This window comes from Schistocerca gregaria, chromosome 8 (assembly GCF_023897955.1).
Source record: "Schistocerca gregaria isolate iqSchGreg1 chromosome 8, iqSchGreg1.2, whole genome shotgun sequence".
Lineage (NCBI taxonomy): Eukaryota > Metazoa > Arthropoda > Insecta > Orthoptera > Acrididae > Schistocerca > Schistocerca gregaria.
In genome coordinates, this window is record NC_064927.1 from 33,438,154 (window position 1) to 33,454,622 (window position 16,469).

A 16,469-nucleotide genomic window follows, 5' to 3' on the forward strand; every position below is an offset into this window, starting at 1 on the left:
TAATTTTGACGCCACTAGCTCTGCATGTTGTCATGCAATTTCTTTACGTCTCAGAAATGATTATGACATAAAAGTGAAGTACGTGACGAGTGTGACGTTAGGAAAACATTAGGCATCATGGAGAGATTCTGTATGGGACCACCCAACCCAAACGAGTACTGTGTAACGTGCTACCCGGCAGGTATTCACCGAGGTAGCCGGCTAGCTCAGTCGGTAGAGTGTCAGCCTCTTAATCCTGGGGTCGTGGGTTCGAGCCAGACGCTGGGCGGAACGGAATTTTGTTCCGCTGCAGGTGTAAATTACCGTTTTTCTGACTAACGAGATTTAATGGAAATAGCAACTTTAAACTTTGCCTACGTCTCTGTCAGTCGCAAGGAAACTGTATTTGAAGGTGAAGGTGATTTTGTAGACATGTGTGAAAGACATGTTCTGAAATGCAAGTGTTGTTGTTTGGAGAGCACATCGGTTACGTGTCAGATGTGTAGCCAAGCAGTAATTTGTCGCCATAGCTGCAAATATTAGCCGGTAATATGAAGTGTTGTCAGCTAAAGTCTGATGATGCAGACGACCGTAAGGACGAAGTACCCAAGAGTACCGCTAGGCCGCGCCTCTTTAGCTCAGTGGTCGAGCACTGGTCTAATGAACCAGCGGTTGTAAGTTCCATCCTCACAGGAGGAAGATGAATTTTGGAAATCAGTTGCGCATCGTGGCCGTATAGCAAACAGTATCTGTGATGACGAATAATTAGCGACAGGCGTTTTTTTAAGAATTACTCTCAGATGCGATTAAGGCGAATGGCGCAGATAAAGCATTTGCCAAAGCGGTACAGCATAAGGTGGGACGAGGCAGTCTGAATTACATTTTATAGATGTATTTCCCACATATCTCAGAGCCTCTCGCGATATTCGTCGTCGTCGTCGTCGTCGTCGCCGCCGCCGCCGCTTCTGCAGAAGTAGCAAATGGCAATCGTAGCAAATGCGGCGAGGGACGCCCTGCCTTCGATTCCGAATGCACAAAGTGTGTGGTCTTGTTTCTCAGTCTATATTTGGTCGGTCTCGTCAGAGGTTGAATGTAACGAATGGGTGGGAAAGAGCAAGGAGCAGCGGCTGTGTAGAACGAAAACACAAATCCTCAGGGGTGTGAGCGTTTTGAGATGAGTTGTATACATGTAAGTGTTGGTCGTCAGTGATCGTGTGGCCTAATGGATAAGGCGTCGGACTTCGGATCTGAAGATTACAGGTTCGAATGCTGTCACGCTTGTGTTTTTCCAGTTCAGAAAAAGAAACATAACGTTTTAATCGAGCAATTGAGCAGTACGAAACCGTCTGAATGTTGCTGTTGACCATTTTTTGCTTGGAGATGCTCTTGAGCTTGAAGCACACACAACAAGACCGGTGTTAACTAGCGAAATGGTCGGCAGAGTGCCGACACAGCGAGTTTTGACTATCACTTGCACATCTAAAACAACGTCGGAAAGTAACTCGTTCGGCTTTTGAGTCACATAAAGTATGTGTGTTAATTTTGACGCCACTATCTCTGCATGTTGTCATGCAATTTCTTTACCTCTCAGAAATGATTATGACATAAAAGTGAAGTACGTGACGAGTGTTACGTTAGGAAAACATTAGGCATCATGGAGAGATTCTGTATGGGACCACCCAACCCAAACGAGTACTGTGTAACCTGCTACCCGGCAGGTATTCACCGAGGTAGCCGGCTAGCTCAGTCGGTAGAGTGTCAGACTCTTAATCCTGGGGTCGTGGGTTCATACCAGACGCTGGGCGGAACGGAATTTTGTTCCGCTGCAGGTGTAAATTACCGTTTTTCTGACTAACAAGATTTAATGGAAATAGCAACTTTAAACTATGCCTACGTCTCTGTCAGTCGCAAGGAAACTGTATTTGAAGGTGAAGGTGATTTTGTAGACATGTGTGAAAGACATGTTCTGAAATGCAAGTGTTGTTGTTTGGAGAGCACATCGGTTACGTGTCAGATGTGTAGCCAAGCAGTAATTTGTCGCCATAGCTGCAAATATTAGCCGGTAATATGAAGTGTTGTCAGCTAAAGTCTGATGATGCAGACGACCGTAAGGACGAAGTACCCAAGAGTACCGCTAGGCCGCGCCTCTTTAGCTCAGTGGTCGAGCACTGGTCTAATGAACCAGCGGTTGTAAGTTCCATCCTCACAGGAGGAAGATGAATTTTGGAAATCAGTTGCGCATCGTGGCCGTATAGCAAACAGTATCTGTGATGACGAATAATTAGCGACAGGCGTTTTTTTAAGAATTACTCTCAGATGCGATTAAGGCGAATGGCGCAGATAAAGCATTTGCCAAAGCGGTACAGCATAAGGTGGGACGAGGCAGTCTGAATTTCATTTTATAGATGTATTTCCCACATATCTCAGAGCCTCTCGCGATATTCGTCGTCGTCGTCGTCGTCGCCGCCGCCGCCGCCGCCGCCGCTTCTGCAGAAGTAGCAAATGGCAATCGTAGCAAATGCGGCGAGGGACGCCCTGCCTTCGATTCCGAATGCACAAAGTGTGTGGTCTTGTTTCTCAGTCTATATTTGGTCGGTCTCGTCAGAGGTTGAATGTAACGAATGGGTGGGAAAGAGCAAGGAGCAGCGGCTGTGTAGAACGAAAACACAAATCCTCAGGGGTGTGAGCGTTTTGAGATGAGTTGTATACATGTAAGTGTTGGTCGTCAGTGATCGTGTGGCCTAATGGATAAGGCGTCGGACTTCGGATCTGAAGATTACAGGTTCGAATGCTGTCACGCTTGTGTTTTTCCAGTTCAGAAAAAGAAACATAACGTTTTAATCGAGCAATTGAGCAGTACGAAACCGTCTGAATGTTGCTGTTGACCATTTTTTGCTTGGAGATGCTCTTGAGCTTGAAGCACACACAACAAGACCGGTGTTAACTAGCGAAATGGTCGGCAGAGTGCCGACACAGCGAGTTTTGACTATCACTTGCACATCTAAAACAACGTCGGAAAGTAACTCGTTCGGCTTTTGAGTCACATAAAGTATGTGTGTTAATTTTGACGCCACTATCTCTGCATGTTGTCATGCAATTTCTTTACCTCTCAGAAATGATTATGACATAAAAGTGAAGTACGTGACGAGTGTGACGTTAGGAAAACATTAGGCATCATGGAGAGATTCTGTATGGGACCACCCAACCCAAACGAGTACTGTGTAACGTGCTACCCGGCAGGTATTCACCGAGGTAGCCGGCTAGCTCAGTCGGTAGAGTGTCAGACTCTTAATCCCGGGGTCGTGGGTTCATACCAGACGCTGGGCGGAACGGAATTTTGTTCCGCTGCAGGTGTAAATTACCGTTTTTCTGACTAACGAGATTTAATGGAAATAGCAACTTTAAACTTTGCCTACGTCTCTGTCAGTCGCAAGGAAACTGTATTTGAAGGTGAAGGTGATTTTGTAGACATGTGTGAAAGACATGTTCTGAAATGCAAGTGTTGTTGTTTGGAGAGCACATCGGTTACGTGTCAGATGTGTAGCCAAGCAGTAATTTGTCGCCATAGCTGCAAATATTAGCCGGTAATATGAAGTGTTGTCAGCTAAAGTCTGATGATGCAGACGACCATAAGGACGAAGTACCCAAGAGTACCGCTAGGCCGCGCCTCTTTAGCTCAGTGGTAGAGCACTGGTCTAATAAACCAGGGGTCGTAAGTTCCATCCTCACAGGAGAAAGATGAATTTTGGAAATCAGTTGCGCGTAGTGGCCGTATAGCAAACAGTATCTGTGATGACGAACAATTAGCGACAGGCGTTTTTTTAAGAATTACTCTCAGATGCGATTAAGGCGAATGGCGCAGATAAAGCATTTGCCAAAGCGGTACAGCATAAGGTGGGACGAGGCAGTCTGAATTACATTTTATAGATGTATTTCCCACATATCTCAGAGCCTATCGCGATATTCGTCGTCGTCGTCGTCGTCGTCGTCGTCGCCGCCGCCGCTTCTGCAGAAGTAGCAAATGGCAATCGTAGCAAATGCGGAGAGGGACGCCCTGCCTTCGATTCCGAATGCACAAAGTGTGTGGTCTTGTTTCTCAGTCTATATTTGGTCGGTCTCGTCAGAGGTTGAATGTAACGAATGGGTGGGAAAGAGCAAGGAGCAGCGGCTGTGTAGAACGAAAACACAAATCCTCAGGGGTGTGAGCGTTTTGAGATGAGTCGTATAAATGTAAATGTTGGTCGTCAGTGATCGTGTGGCCTAATGGATAAGGCGTCGGACTTCGGATCTGAAGATTACAGGTTCGAATGCTGTCATGCTTCTGTTTTTCCAGTTCTGAAAAAGAAACATAACGTTTTAATGTAGCAATTGAGCAGTACGAAACCGTCTGAATTTTGCTGTTGACCATTTTTTGTTTGGAGATGCTCTTGAGCTTGAAACACACACAACAAGACTGGTGTTAACTAGCGAAATGGTCGGCAGAGTGCCGACACAGCGAGTTTTGACTATCACTTGCACATCTAAAACAACGTCGGAAAGTAACTCGTTCGGCTTTTGAGTCACATAAAGTATGTGTGTTAATTTTGACGCCACTATCTCTGCATGTTGTCATGCAATTTCTTTACCTCTCAGAAATGATTATGACATAAAAGTGAAGTACGTGACGAGTGTGACGTTAGGAAAACATTAGGCAACATGGAGAGATTCTGTATGGGACCACCCAACCCAAACGAGTACTGTGTAACCTGCTACCCGGCAGGTATTCACCGAGGTAGCCGGCTAGCTCAGTCGGTACAGTGTCAGACTCTTAATCCCGGGGTCGTGGGCTCGAGCCAGACGTTGGGCTGATCGGAATTTTGTTCCGCTGCAGGTGTAAATTACCGTTTTCCTGACTAACGAGATTTAATGGAAATAGCAACTTTAAACTTTGCCTACGTCTCTGTCAGTCGCAAGGAAACTGTATTTGAAGGTGAAGGTGATTTTGTAGACATGTGTGAAAGACATGTTCTGAAATGCAAGTGTTGTTGTTTGGAGAGCACATCGGTTACGTGTCAGATGTGTAGCCAAGCAGTAATTGGTCGCCATAGCTGCAAATATTAGCCGGTAATATGAAGTGTTGTCAGCTAAAGTCTGATGATGCAGACGACCGTAAGGACGAAGTACCCAAGAGTACCGCTAGGCCGCGCCTCTTTAGCTCAGTGGTAGAGCACTGGTCTATTAAACCAGGGGTCGTAAGTTCCATCCTCACAGGAGGAAGATGAATTTTGGAAATCAGTTGCGCATCGTGGCCGTATAGCAAACAGTATCTGTGATGACGAATAATTAGCGACAGGCGTTTTTTTAAGAATTACTCTCAGATGCGATTAAGGCGAATGGCGCAGATAAAGCATTTGCCAAAGCGGTACAGCATAAGGTGGGACGAGGCAGTCTGAATTACATTTTATAGATGTATTTCCCACATATCTCAGAGCCTCTTGCGATATTCGTCGTCGTCGTCGTCGTCGTCGCCGCCGCCGCCGCCGCTTCTGCAGAAGTAGCAAATGGCAATCGTAGCAAATGCGGCGAGGGACGCCCTGCCTTCGATTCCGAATGCACAAAGTGTGTGGTCTTGTTTCTCAGTCTATATTTGGTCGGTCTCGTCAGAGGTTGAATGTAACGAATGGGTGGGAAAGAGCAAGGAGCAGCGGCTGTGTAGAACGAAAACACAAATCCTCAGGGGTGTGAGCGTTTTGAGATGAGTCGTATACATGTAAATGTTGGTCGTCAGTGATCGTGTGGCCTAATAGATAAGGCGTCGGACTTCGGATCTGAAGATTACAGGTTCGAATGCTGTCACGCTTGTGTTTTTCCAGTTCAGAAAAAGAAACATAACGTTTTAATCTAGCAATTGAGCAGTACGAAACCGTCTGAATGTTGCTGTTGACCATTTTTTGCTTGGAGATGCTCTTGAGCTTGAAGCACACACAACAAGACCGGTGTTAACTAGCGAAATGGTCGGCAGAGTGCCGACACAGCGAGTTTTGACTATCACTTGCACATCTAAAACAACGTCGGAAAGTAACTCGTTCGGCTTTTGAGTCACATAAAGTATGTGTGTTAATTTTGACGCCACTATCTCTGCATGTTGTCATGCAATTTCTTTACCTCTCAGAAATGATTATGACATAAAAGTGAAGTACGTGACGAGTGTGACGTTAGGAAAACATTAGGCATCATGGAGAGATTCTGTATGGGACCACCCAACCCAAACGAGTACTGTGTGACGTGCTACCCGGCAGGTATTCACCGAGGTAGCCGGCTAGCTCAGTCGGTAGAGAGTCAGACTCTTAATCCAAGATTCATGGGTTCAAGCCAGACGCTGGGCCGAACGGAATTTTGTTCCGCTGCAGGAGTAAATTACCGTTTTTCTGACTAACGAGATTTAATGGAAATAGCAACTTTAAACTTTGCCTACGTCTCTGTCAGTCGCAAGGAAACTGTATTTGAAGGTGAAGGTGATTTTGTAGACATATGTGAAAGACATGTTCTGAAATGCAAGTGTTGTTGTTTGGAGAGCACATCGGTTACGTGTCAGATGTGTAGCCAAGCAGTAATTTGTCACCATAGCTGCAAATATTAGCCGGTAATATGAAGTGTTGTCAGCTAAAGTCTGATGATGCAGACGACCGTAAGGACGAAGTACCCAAGAGTACCGCTAGGCCGCGCCTCTTTAGCTCAGTGGTAGAGCACTGGTCTAATAAACCAGGGGTCGTAAGTTCCATCCTCACAGGAGAAAGATGAATTTTGGAAATCAGTTGCGCGTAGTGGCCGTATAGCAAACAGTATCTGTGATGACGAACAATTAGCGACAGGCGTTTTTTTAAGAATTACTCTCAGATGTGATTAAGGCGAATGGCGCAGATAAAGCATTTGCCAAAGCGGTACAGCATAAGGTGGGACGAGGTAGTCTGAATTACATTTTATAGATGTATTTCCCACATATCTCAGAGCCTATCGCGATATTAGTCGTCGTCGTCGTCGTCGTCGTCGTCGTCGTCGCCGCCGCCGCTTCTGCAGAAGTAGCAAATGGCAATCGTAGCAAATGCGGAGAGGGACGCCCTGCCTTCGATTCCGAATGCACAAAGTGTGTGGTCTTGTTTCTCAGTCTATATTTGGTCGGTCTCGTCAGAGGTTGAATGTACGAATGGGTGGGAAAGAGCAAGGGGCAGCGGCTGTGTAGAACGAAAACACAAATCCTCAGGGGTGTGAGCGTTTCGAGATGAGTCGTATACATGTAAATGTTGGTCGTCAGTGGCCGTGTGGCCTAATGGATAAGGCGTCGGACTTCGGATCTGAAGATTACAGGTTCGCATGCTGTCACGCTTCTGTTTTTCCAGTTCTGAAAAAGAAACATAACGTTTTAATGTAGCAATTGAGCAGTACGAAACCGTCTGAATGTTGCTGTTGACCATTTCTTGCTTGGAGATGCTCTTGAGCTTGAAACACACCCAACAAGACCGGTGTTAACTAGCGAAATGGTCGGCAGAGTGCCGACACAGCGAGTTTTGACTATCACTTGCACATCTAAAACAACGTCGGAAAGTAACTCGTTCGGCTTTTGAGTCACATAAAGTATGTGTGTTAATTTTGACGCCACTATCTCTGCATGTTGTCATGCAATTTCTTTACCTCTCAGAAATGATTATGACATAAAAGTGAAGTACGTGACGAGTGTGACGTTAGGAAAACATTAGGCATCATGGAGAGATTCTGTATGGGACCACCCAACCCAAACGAGTACTGTGTAACCTGCTACCCGGCAGGTATTCACCGAGGTAGCCGGCTAGCTCAGTCGGTACAGTGTCAGACTCTTAATCCCGGGGTCGTGGATTCGAGCCAGACGCTGGGCGGATCGGAATTTTGTTCCGCTGCAGGTGTAAATTACCGTTTTCCTGACTAACGAGATTTAATGGAAATAGCAACTTTAAACTTTGCCTACGTCTCTGTCAGTCGCAAGGAAACTGTATTTGAAGGTGAAGGTGATTTTGTAGACATGTGTGAAAGACATGTTCAGAAATGCAAGTGTTGTTGTTTGGAGAGCTTATCGGTTACGTGTCAGATGTGTAGCCAAGCAGTAATTTGTCGCCATAGCTGCAAATATTAGCCGGTAATATGAAGTGTTGTCAGCTAAAGTCTGATGATGCAGACGACCGTAAGGACGAAGTACCCAAGAGTACCGCTAGGCCACGCCTCTTTAGCTCAGTGGTAGAGCACTGGTCTAATAAACCAGGGGTCGTAAGTTCCATCCTCACAGGAGGAAGATGAATTTTGGAAATCAGTTGCGCATCGTGGCCGTATAGCAAACAGTATCTGTGATGACGAATAATTAGCGACAGGCGTTTTTTTAAGAATTACTCTCAGATGCGATTAAGGCGAATGGCGCAGATAAAGCATTTGCCAAAGCGGTACAGCATAAGGTGGGACGAGGCAGTCTGAATTACATTTTATAGATGTATTTCCCACATATCTCAGAGCCTCTCGCGATATTCGTCGTCGTCGTCGTCGTCGCCGCCGCCGCCGCCGCTTCTGCAGAAGTAGCAAATGGCAATCGTAGCAAATGCGGCGAGGGACGCCCTGCCTTCGATTCCGAATGCACAAAGTGTGTGGTCTTGTTTCTCAGTCTATATTTGGTCGGTCTCGTCAGAGGTTGAATGTAACGAATGGGTGGGAAAGAGCAAGGAGCAGCGGCTGTGTAGAACGAAAACACAAATCCTCAGGGTTGTGAGCGTTTTGAGATGAGTCGTATACATGTAAATGTTGGTCGTCAGTGATCGTGTGGCCTAATGGATAAGGCGTCGGACTTCGGATCTGAAGATTACAGGTTCGAATGCTGTCACGCTTGTGTTTTTCCAGTTCAGAAAAAGAAACATAACGTTTTAATCTAGCAATTGAGCAGTACGAAACCGTCTGAATGTTGCTGTTGACCATTTTTTGCTTGGAGATGCTCTTGAGCTTGAAGCACACACAACAAGACCGGTGTTAACTAGCGAAATGGTCGGCAGAGTGCCGACACAGCGAGTTTTGACTATCACTTGCACATCTAAAACAATGTCGGAAAGTAACTCGTTCGGCTTTTGAGTCACATAAAGTATGTGTGTTAATTTTGACGCCACTATCTCTGCATGTTGTCATGCAATTTCTTTACCTCTCAGAAATGATTATGACATAAAAGTGAAGTACGTGACGAGTGTGACGTTAGGAAAACATTAGGCATCATGGAGAGATTCTGTATGGGACCACCCAACCCAAACGAGTACTGTGTAACCTGCTACCCGGCAGGTATTCACCGAGGTAGCCGGCTAGCTCAGTCGGTACAGTGTCAGACTCTTAATCCCGGGGTCGTGGGTTCAAGCCAGACGCTGGGCGGAACGGAATTATGTTCCGCTGCAGGTGTAAATTACCGTTTTTCTGACTAACGAGATTTAATGGAAATAGCAACTTTAAACTTTGCCTACGTCTCTGTCAGTCGCAAGGAAACTGTATTTGAAGGTGAAGGTGATTTTGTAGACATGTGTGAAAGACATGTTCTGAAATGCAAGTGTTGTTGTTTGGAGAGCACATCGGTTACGTGTCAGATGTGTAGCCAAGCAGTAATTTGTCGCCATAGCTGCAAATATTAGCCGGTAATATGAAGTGTTGTCAGCTAAAGTCTGATGATGCAGACGACCGTAAGGACGAAGTACCCAAGAGTACCGCTAGGCCGCGCCTCTTTAGCTCAGTGGTAGAGCACTGGTCTAATAAACCAGGGGTCGTAAGTTCCATCCTCACAGGAGAAAGATGAATTTTGGAAATCAGTTGCGCGTAGTGGCCGTATAGCAAACAGTATCTGTGATGACGAACAATTAGCGACAGGCGTTTTTTTAAGAATTACTCTCAGATGCGATTAAGGCGAATGGCGCAGATAAAGCATTTGCCAAAGCGGTACAGCATAAGGTGGGACGAGGCAGTCTGAATTACATTTTATAGATGTATTTCCCACATATCTCAGAGCCTATCGCGATATTCGTCGTCGTCGTCGTCGTCGTCGTCGTCGTCGCCGCCGCCGCTTCTGCAGAAGTAGCAAATGGCAATCGTAGCAAATGCGGAGAGGGACGCCCTGCCTTCGATTCCGAATGCACAAAGTGTGTGGTCTTGTTTCTCAGTCTATATTTGGTCGGTCTCGTCAGAGGTTGAATGTACGAATGGGTGGGAAAGAGCAAGGGGCAGCGGCTGTGTAGAACGAAAACACAAATCCTCAGGGGTGTGAGCGTTTCGAGATGAGTCGCATACATGTAAATGTTGGTCGTCAGTGACCGTGTGGCCTAATGGATAAGGCGTCGGACTTCGGATCTGAAGATTACAGGTTCGAATGCTGTCACGCTTCTGTTTTTCCAGTTCTGAAAAAGAAACATAACGTTTTAATGTAGCAATTGAGCAGTACGAAACCGTCTGAATGTTGCTGTTGACCATTTTTTGCTTGGAGATGCTCTTGAGCTTGAAACACACCCAACAAGACCGGTGTTAACGAGCGAAATGGTCGGCAGAGTGCCGACACAGCGAGTTTTGACTATCACTTGCACATCTAAAACAACGTCGGAAAGTAACTCGTTCGGCTTTTGAGTCACATAAAGTATGTGTGTTAATTTTGACGCCACTATCTCTGCATGTTGTCATGCAATTTCTTTACCTCTCAGAAATGATTATGACATAAAAGTGAAGTACGTGACGAGTGTGAAGTTAGGAAAACATTAGGCATCATGGAGAGATTCTGTATGGGACCACCCAACCCAAACGAGTACTGTGTAACGTGCTACCCGGCAGGTATTCACTGAGGTAGCCGGCTAGCTCAGTCGGTACAGTGTCAGACTCTTAATCCCGGGGTCGTGGGTTCGAGCCAGACGCTGGGCGGATCGGAATTTTGTTCCGCTGCAGGTGTAAATTACCGTTTTCCTGACTAACGAGATTTAATGGAAATAGCAACTTTAAACTTTGCCTACGTCTCTGTCAGTCGCAAGGAAACTGTATTTGAAGGTGAAGTTGATTTTGTAGACATGTGTGAAAGACATGTTCTGAAATGCAAGTGTTGTTGTTTGGAGAGCACATCGGTTACGTGTCAGATGTGTAGCCAAGCAGTAATTGGTCGCCATAGCTGCAAATATTAGCCGGTAATATGAAGTGTTGTCAGCTAAAGTCTGATGATGCAGACGACCGTAAGGACGAAGTATACAAGAATACCGCTAGGCCGCGCCTCTTTAGCTCAGTGGTCGAGCACTGGTCTAATAAACCAGGGGTCGTAAGTTCCATCCTCACAGGAGGAAGATGAATTTTGGAAATCAGTTGCGCATAGTGGCCGTATAGCAAACAGTATCTGTGATGACGAACAATTAGCAACAGGCGTTTTTTTAAGAATTACTCTCAGATGCGATTAAGGCGAATGGCGCAGATAAAGCATTTGCCAAAGCGGTACAGCATAAGGTGGGACGAGGCAGTCTAAATTACATTTTATAGATGTATTTCCCACATATCTCAGAGCCTCTTGCGATATTCGTCGTCGTCGTCGTCGTCGCCGCCGCCGCAGCCGCCGCTTCTGCAGAAGTAGCAAATGGCAATCGTAGCAAATGCGGCGAGGGACGCCCTGCCTTCGATTCCGAATGCACAAAGTGTGTGGTCTTGTTTCTCAGTCTATATTTGGTCGGTCTCGTCAGAGGTTGAATGTAACGAATGGGTGGGAAAGAGCAAGGAGCAGCGGCTGTGTAGAACGAAAACACAAATCCTCAGGGGTGTGAGCGTTTCGAGATGAGTCGTATACATATAAATGTTGGTCGTCAGTGACCGTGTGGCCTAATGGATAAGGCGTCGGACTTCGGATCTGAAGATTACAGGTTCGAATGCTGTCACGCTTCTGTTTTTCCAGATCTGAAAAAGAAACATAACGTTTTAATGTAGCAATTGAGCAGTACGAAACCGTCTGAATGTTGCTGTTGACCATTTTTTGCTTGGAGATGCTCTTGAGCTTGAAACACATACAACAAGACCGGTGTTAACTAGCGAAATGGTCGGCAGAGTGCCGACACAGCGAGTTTTGACTATCACTTGCACATCTAAAACAACGTCGAAAAGTAACTCGTTCGGCTTTTGAGTCACATAAAGTATGTGTGTTAATTTTGACGCCACTATCTCTGCATGTTGTCATGCAATTTCTTTACATCTCAGAAATGATTATGACATAAAAGTGAAGTACGTGACGAGTGTGACGTTAGGAAAACATTAGGCATCATGGAGAGATTCTATATGGGACCACCCAACCCAAACGAGTACTGTGTAACCTGCTACCCGGCAGGTATTCACCGAGGTAGCCGGCTAGCTCAGTCGGTAGAGTGTCAGACTCTTAATCCCGGGGTCGTGGGTTCGAGCCAGACGCTGGGCGGATCGGAATTTTGTTCCGCTGCAGGTGTAAATTACCGTTTTCCTGACTAACGAGATTTAATGGAAATAGCAACTTTAAACTTTGCCTACGTCTCTGTCAGTCGCAAGGAAACTGTATTTGAAGGTGAAGGTGATTTTGTAGACATGTGTGAAAGACATGTTCTGAAAGGCAAGTGTTGTTGTTTGGAGAGCACATCGGTTACGTGTCAGATGTGTAGCCAAGCAGTAATTGGTCGCCATAGCTGCAAAGATTAGCCGGTAATATGAAGTGTTGTCAGCTAAAGTCTGATGATGCAGACGGCCGTAAGGACGAAGTACTCAAGAGTACCGCTAGGACACGCCTTTTTAGCTCAGTGGTCGAGCACTGGTCTAATAAACCAGGGGTCGTAAGTTCCATCCTCACAGGAGGAAGATGAATTTTGGAAATCAGTTGCGCATCGTGGCCGTATAGCAAACAGTATCTGTGATGACGAATAATTAGCGACAGGCGTTTTTTTAAGAATTGCTCTCAGATGCGATTAAGGCGAATGGCGCAGATAAAGCATTTGCCAAAGCGGTACAGCATAAGGTGGGACGAGGCAGTCTGAATTACATTTTATAGATGTATTTCCCACATATCTCAGAGCCTCTTGCGATATTCGTCGTCGTCGTCGTCGTCGTCGCCGCCGCCGCCGCTTCTGCAGAAGTAGCAAATGGCAATCGTAGCAAATGCGGCGAGGGACGCCCTGCCTTCGATTCCGAATGCACAAAGTGTGTGGTCTTGTTTCTCAGTCTATATTTGGTCGGTCTCGTCAGAGGTTGAATGTAACGAATGGGTGGGAAAGAGCAAGGAGCAGCGGCTGTGTAGAACGAAAACACAAATCCTCAGGGGTGTGAGCGTTTTGAGATGAGTCGTATACATGTAAATGTTGGTCGTCAGTGATCGTGTGGCCTAATGGATAAGGCGTCGGACTTCGGATCTGAAGATTACAGCTTCGAATGCTGTCACGCTTGTGTTTTTCCAGTTCAGAAAAAGAAACATAACGTTTTAATCTAGCAATTGAGCAGTACGAAACCGTCTGAATGTTGCTGTTGACCATTTTTTGCTTGGAGATGCTCTTGAGCTTGAAGCACACACAACAAGACCGGTGTTAACTAGCGAAATGGTCGGCAGAGTGCCGACACAGCGAGTTTTGACTATCACTTGCACATCTAAAACAATGTCGGAAAGTAACTCGTTCGGCTTTTGAGTCACATAAAGTATGTGTGTTAATTTTGACGCCACTATCTCTGCATGTTGTCATGCAATTTCTTTACCTCTCAGAAATGATTATGACATAAAAGTGAAGTACGTGACGAGTGTGACGTTAGGAAAACATTAGGCATCATGGAGAGATTCTGTATGGGACCACCCAACCCAAACGAGTACTGTGTAACCTGCTACCCGGCAGGTATTCACCGAGGTAGCCGGCTAGCTCAGTCGGTAGAGTGTCAGACTCTTAATCCCGGGGTCGTGGGTTCGAGCCAGACGCTGGGCGGAACGGAATTTTGTTCCGCTGCAAGTGTAAATTACCGTTTTTCTGACTAACGAGATTTAATGGAAATAGCAACTTTAAACTTTGCCTACGTCTCTGTCAGTCGCAAGGAAACTGTATTTGAAGGTGAAGGTGATTTTGTAGACATGTGTGAAAGACATGTTCTGAAATGCAAGTGTTGTTGTTTGGAGAGCACATCGGTTACGTGTCAGATGTGTAGCCAAGCAGTAATTTGTCGCCATAGCTGCAAATATTAGCCGGTAATATGAAGTGTTGTCAGCTAAAGTCTGATGATGCAGACGACCGTAAGGACGAAGTACCCAAGAGTACCGCTAGGCCGCGCCTCTTTAGCTCAGTGGTCGAGCACTGGTCTAATAAACCAGGGGTCGTAAGTTCCATCCTCACAGGAGAAAGATGAATTTTGGAAATCAGTTGCGCACAGTGGCCGTATAGCAAACAGTATCTGTGATGACGAACAATTAGCGACAGGCGTTTTTTTAAGAATTACTCTCAGATGCGATTAAGGCGAATGGCGCAGATAAAGCATTTGCCAAAGCGGTACAGCATAAGGTGGACGAGGCAGTCTGAATTACATTTTATAGATGTATTTCCCACATATCTCAGAGCCTCTCGCGATATTCGTCGTCGTCGTCGTCGTCGTCGTCGTCGTCGTCGCCGCCGCTTCTGCAGAAGTAGCAAATGGCAATCGTAGCAAATGCGGCGAGGGACGCCCTGCCTTCGATTCCGAATGCACAAAGTGTGTGGTCTTGTTTCTCAGTCTATATTTGGTCGGTCTCGTCAGAGGTTGAATGTAACGAATGGGTGGGAAAGAGCAAGGAGCAGCGGCTGTGTAGAACGAAAACACAAATCCTCAGGGGTGTGAGCGTTTTGAGATGAGTCGTATACATGTAAATGTTGGTCGTCGGTGACCGTGTGGCCTAATGGATAAGGCGTCGGACTTCGGATCTGAAGATTACAGGTTCGAATGCTGTCACGCTTCTGTTTTTCCAGTTCTGAAAAAGAAACATAACGTTTTAATGTAGCAATTGAGCAGTTCGAAACCGTCTGAATGTTGCTGTTGACCATTTTTTGCTTGGAGATGCTCTTCAGCTTGAAACACACACAACAAGACCAGTGTTAACTAGCGAAATGGTCGGCAGAGTGCCGACACAGCGAGTTTTGACTATCACTTGCACATCTAAAACAACGTCGGAAAGTAACTCGTTCGGCTTTTGAGTCACATAAAGTATGTGTGTTAATTTTGACGCCACTATCTCTGCATGTTGTCATGCAATTTCTTTACCTCTCAGAAATGATTATGACATAAAAGTGAAGTACGTGACGAGTGTGACGTTAGGAAAACATTAGGCATCATGGAGAGATTCTGTATGGGACCACCCAACCCAAACGAGTACTGTGTAACCTGCTACCCGGCAGGTATTCACCGAGGTAGCCGGCTAGCTCAGTCGGTAGAGTGTCAGACTCTTAATCCCGGGGTCGTGGGTTCGAGCCAGACGCTGTTCGGAACGGAATTTTGTTCCGCTGCAGGTGTAAATTACCGTTTTTCTGACTAACGAGATTTAATGGAAATAGCAACTTTAAACTTTGCCTACGTCTCTGTCAGTCGCAAGGAAACTGTATTTGAAGGTGAAGGTGATTTTGTAGACATGTGTGAAAGACATGTTCTGAAATGCAAGTGTTGTTGTTTGGAGAGCACATCGGTTACGTGTCAGATGTGTAGCCAAGCAGTAATTTGTCGCCATAGCTGCAAATATTAGCCGGTAATATGAAGTGTTGTCAGCTAAAGTCTGATGATGCAGACGACCGTAAGGACGAAGTACCCAAGAGTACCGCTAGGCCGCGCCTCTTTAGCTCAGTGGTAGAGCACTGGTCTAATAAACAAGGGGTCGTAAGTTCCATCCTCACAGGAGAAAGATGAATTTTGGAAATCAGTTGCGCATAGTGGCCGTATAGCAAACAGTATCTGTGATGACGAACAATTAGCGACAGGCGTTTTTTTAAGAATTACTCTCAGATGCGATTAAGGCGAATGGCGCAGATAAAGCATTTGCCAAAGCGGTACAGCATAAGGTGGGACGAGGCAGTCTGAATTACATTTTATAGATGTATTTCCCACATATCTCAGAGCCTCTCGCGATATTCGTCGTCGTCGTCGTCGTCGTCGTCGTCGTCGCCGCCTATTCTGCAGAAGTAGCAAATGGCAATCGTAGCGAATGCGGCGAGGGACGCCCTGCCTTCGATTCCGAATGCACAAAGTGTGTGGTCTTGTTTCTCAGTCTATATTTGGTCGGTCTCGTCAGAGGTTGAATGTAACGAATGGGTGGGAAAGAGCAAGGAGCAGCGGCTGTGTAGAACGAAAACACAAATCCTCAGGGGTGTGAGCGTTTCGAGATGAGTCGTATTCATGTAAATGTTGGTCGTCGGTGACCGTGTGGCCTAATGGATAAGGCGTCGGACTTCGGATCTGAAGATTACAGGTTCGAATGCTGTCACGCTTCTGTTTTTCCAGTT

General features: G+C 46.0%; 2 non-coding genes across 2 annotated transcripts; both read left to right on the plus strand.

The window, feature by feature from the left end:
- The first annotated feature begins 5,163 nt into the window (after window positions 1–5,163).
- Window positions 5,164–5,235, plus strand: Trnan-auu (transfer RNA asparagine (anticodon AUU)). The gene has a single exon. It is a non-coding gene; the product is annotated as a tRNA-Asn (tRNA).
- A 2,971-nt stretch (window positions 5,236–8,206) lies between these two features.
- Trnai-aau (transfer RNA isoleucine (anticodon AAU)) lies at window positions 8,207–8,278 on the plus strand. The gene has a single exon. It is a non-coding gene; the product is annotated as a tRNA-Ile (tRNA).
- The last annotated feature ends 8,191 nt before the right edge of the window (window positions 8,279–16,469 follow it).